This window comes from Camelus ferus, chromosome 10, assembly GCF_009834535.1.
Source record: "Camelus ferus isolate YT-003-E chromosome 10, BCGSAC_Cfer_1.0, whole genome shotgun sequence".
Lineage (NCBI taxonomy): Eukaryota > Metazoa > Chordata > Mammalia > Artiodactyla > Camelidae > Camelus > Camelus ferus.
Window position 1 is genome coordinate 34,018,060 of NC_045705.1, and position 4,799 is coordinate 34,022,858.

The window sequence follows — 4,799 nt, forward strand, 5'->3', positions numbered from 1 at the left end:
AACACAAGTAACAAAAGTCAGCAAGGATGTGGAGAAAAGGGAACCCTTGTACACCACTGGTGAGACTGTAAATTGGCTCAGCCACCGTGGAAAACAACATGGAGGCTTCTCAAAAACCTAAAACTAGACGCACCATACGACCCAGCAATTCCACTTCTGGGTACACATCTGAGAAAAACAAAAACATTAATTCGAGAGAATACATGCACCCTGCTATTAATAGCAGCATTATTTACAATCACCGAGATACAGAAACATCCAAGGTGCACATCGACAGATGAATGGATAAAGAAGTTGTAGCATACATACCCAATGGAATACAGCTCACCCATATAAAAGAAGGATGTTTTGCCATTTGTGGCCCTTCATTTACTTTTATTTTTGCACTTCGAAAGCCAGAATTTTATAACTGGCATAAACATTTCCACTGCATCAAAAACAACAAAATACCTAGAAATAAACTTAACCAAGGCAGTTACCTATATTCTGAAAACTGTAAAATACCAATGAAGGAAATTGAAGATGGCACAAAGAAATGGAAAGATATCTTGTGCTCTTGGATTAGAAGAAGCAATGTTATTAAAATGGCCATACCACCCAAAGCAATCTACAGGTTCAATGTAACTCTTGTCAAAATATTCATGACAATTTTCACAGACTAGAATGAATAATTCTAAAATCTATATGGAATCATGAAAGACCCCAAATTGCCAATGCAATCTTTTATAGGTCTTTTTTTCCCCCTCTTTCTTCTTTTTGTTCTCTTTTCTTATTTTTTGATGATCAGAGAATTTCCTTTAACGTTTGTTGTAAAGCTGATTTGGTGGAAACAATAAGATATTTTTAATTAAGGCATATGCATTGTTTTTTAGACATGACGCTATTACAACTTAATAGACTACAGTCTAGCATAAGCATATCAGTTCTATGCACTGGGAAACCAAAAAATTCATGTGACTCATTTATTGTGATGTTGGCTTTGTTGCGGGGGTCTGGAACTGACCCTGCAGTGTCTCCAAGGTGTGCCTATACCTGAAATACCTCAGTCCCTGGAACCAGCCTCCCTGCCCCGCTTCCCTGTGATGCTCCGTGACTCCATCGTGCAGCCCACTTCTCCCTGTTCCCCTCCCTTCCCCAGCTGTTTCATGAAGCCACCTGGAACGCTTGCTCCCTTGTAAACAAGCTACACCATCAACTCTCGAAATTTTGCCTTCACTTCCTGTTCTTAACTGAAATCTGCCTTCTCTTTAAGGAATGGGAATTGAGTTTTACTTTCAGTCTCTTGTCTCTACATCTAGTCATTCATCAAGCCGCCAAGCTGAGCCTCCAGTTCTCTCTTGAGTCCAGTCACTTCTCTACATCCCTACTGTCATCACCATGGTCCCTGCTCCTGCGACCTCTTGCCCAGACAGTGGCCTCAAGCTCTTGGTTTGACTTCCTAGCTCCAGTCTTACTTTTCCTCAATACATTCTTCACTATGTGACCAGAAGGATGCTTAAACATGAACAAGTGATCATGCCACGCTATTCAAATAAACACCATGTCAGCATATTCTCCTTAATGTTTGAGAGAGTAGTCAAAGTGAACTTTGGACACAAATTTGAACATTTGTGCGATCTCGAGGAGAGAACCCATAAAAATTGCTTCTGAGATGTAGTCTTATCTAGGAAAGAGTGGAGTGTTTCAGAGTCAGGTAAATGTGAGTCAGGTAAATTCCAGCTTGACCATTTGCCAGTCTTCGCTCATCCTTTCTAGGTCTCAGTCCCCTATCCATACCCTTTGGATATTGGTATCTCCTTCCAGGGATTTTCCGAGGCTCGAATGAAAGGGCATGACTTATGGAATACTGGGAACTTTCTGCCTGTATTACAGTAGAGGCTGAGTTTCACACTCCCCCCTTAGGAAGTCCTGTCTTCACTTTCTTGAACTCGGATTTTTTTCCCTCAGGGATTTCTCCAATGTCCTTGGCATCTGGATACTGTCTAAAGCAAGCATTTTGGCTGAAACATTAGTCTAGATAAAGAACCAAGAAACATTAAGAAAATGAGAAGAGCTAGGAGAAGGGAGACTCTAAGTCATTCTGTGTAATGAATGGTCCAGGCTTCCAGCCACATCACTGAGTTCTCTGGGACCATTCAGTATGTCTCCAAATCTGCAGTGGGAATTAGCTGGTGAGTGACAGTGTTTTCTTCTTGAAGTTTTCCATTTCTTTTGGTAAATTCTCTGCCCTAATTTCCACTAACTAGACATGCACTTGAAAGGGTAGAATCTTCTTTCTACCGTACTCCCCCTAATAATCTCCAAATAAGCTCTTCTGAGGGGCTGTGACTCTTCTGGGGAGGAATTTGTGACTTTGCATGTGTTTAGCAGGCTGGGCATCATAAGGACCCTGAGATCCTTGAGAGAGAAGCATAAAGAGAGGAGGAGGAGAGAGATGGGATGGGAAGAGGGAGGGACTAAGTATAAATTTTGCACAGTTCTGAATTATGATTGCAACACCATGAGTCTGACCTATGCAAGGATTCACAGCATCACAGCCTCTGTAGAGATTCTATCCACAGCCTCCCGCACCCCACTTCTCCTAAAAACCTCAGGTTACCACACCCGAAGACTCCCTTTTCTTCTGGCCAAGTATAATTTGGATAAACCGCATTAGGCACACGCGTCCAGCTTTCCAGGCTTTGTAGTTATTTTCCAAGTAAAAGACATTTTGTTGGTGCCCATTTAGTCTGCAGAATCTGATGACCTGGGCCTTGTTTGGCACTGATTCAGAATAAATAAAAAATGCTTTACCATGAGATCTGATTTTTGCAACCTGTTTTCTGGACATTGGACCACAAACTCCATAGGGCTGGATGGGGCTAATTGCTCCAGATAAGAATTGCAGTCTTTATGCTGTCACTGGAGTTGACCTGGCACGTCACTAGTGTGAAAAGGTGTTAAGGAGACCTAACCCAAAATCGGAGTTGGGAAGCCGCGAAGGGAGGGCTTCCACGCATGTGTCACTCATCGCAGCTTGCATTGTTCAGCAGGAGGAAGGACGATTCCCTCTTACCGGCAACAGAAGCTGCAGGCGCCCAGCAGCGGCGCGCTTCCCTTGTCTGCAGCCGATAAGAACCGCCGCTTCGAACTCTCACTTTCCTCCAAGGAATTGTTGCTCAAAGCAACCCCTTCTAGCTTTCTTCTTTCCTCTATAAAACAGTGCTCTCCTCCTTTATTCTCTGGATGTGCCTGTGGTCTACCATAGTTTGCTTGCCCTGAATGGCAATTCCTCTGCTGTTCCCAAATAAATTTATTTATTTATCTTTAATGGAGGTACTGGGGACTGAATGTGAACAGACTAACCACCACAGCAACATTTTCCTTTTCTCCCCTCTCCTGTACCCTATGAACCCTTTATGGATATACATTATTAGCACTCCTCTCAGATAACTTCACTTGAAGTCAGCTAACTGATAAACTCAAAACCAGCCTATCTCACCCCAGCTGCATATCAAGAGGTAGTCATCCTCCCCAACCTGAGGGTCATGGTGTTTAGTGCCCTCCTCCCGCCCCCACCAGTAGCATGAGATCTTTTTCTCTAAGGAGTGTTCTGTGGTCTCCTCTCCCTTGGTCAGTGTCACAAAGCCTCTTCCCTTGCTGACTTCGGGGCATTTCTGGGGGTGGTGCTTTAGCTGGTCCTCAAATGTGAACGCACAGCTGTTAGAAACAGACTCACAGACATAGAGAACAAACTTATATAGTTACCAGGGGGTAAAGGGGATGGGAAGGGATAAATTAGGAGTTTGAAATTTGCATATACTAAATACTATATATAAAATAGATATACAACAAGTTTATACTGTATCACACAGGGAACTATATTCAATATCTTGTAATAACCTATAAGGAAAAACAGTATGAAAATAAGTATGTATAAAAAAGAGCAGAGATGTTATCTTCATGCGTTAAGGAGTTGGGCTGTGGTAGTCCCGGGCCTCAAACCAGTGTCTTTTTCTTTTCTCCTTCAAGTAGGCACTATTTCTCCAGCAGTGCTGGGACAGTCTTTCTAGGGTGACTCAGAGATGACTTCTCTGGTGGCCTCCTTCACCAACAAGGCTCCCACAAGACCCAGAGTCACAACACAGAGGGTCCAGATACCTTGAAGTAATGTGCTGCCGCCAAGCGAGATCCCAGTCTCCATCCTGCACAAAGCCTCCAGCAGCCTCTGCCCCTGATAATAGACCTTCACCTCTCCAGGGCTGAATGCCTCCACCTCCTCCTCTCCCCAGACTCATCTCCCTTCATGGACCATGTAGATTAAGCTTCCACAACCAACCAAGGAATCTCTTTATTACATGGGGACTGGTGGCAGGGGATTAAGGAAACTCAGCTTTTAGAAATGCTAACTAAAGAATGTTGCTAGCCGTCTGGTTCTACGAGGAGGATCGGGTCATTAACCACTGCAGTCACTGACCTTCAACATACCCTGAAAGGAACTCGGTGGGGAGCTCAGGAATGAGAAACTCATGCTCTGGGAAAACTGGCAGAATAGGGCTTCAGATGGTTAGATATTTGCAGGAGAAAATTTTATGAACTCCAATTCTTGCATGCTTAGAAAAGCCCTAAAATCATTCATGGAGATCTCTGCTCCTCGTGGTTAACAGGAACATACTAAGATGTGTGCCTGACTGCACATACCGTTTCTCTAAAATCACGTGTATGCTGACCTCCCATCTGACCTCTTTGGAGGAGTTCCTCTGAGAGGCTGTCTCCCAGGCTAGCCCTCAGTAAGCCCCCAAATAAATCTGAAATTCACA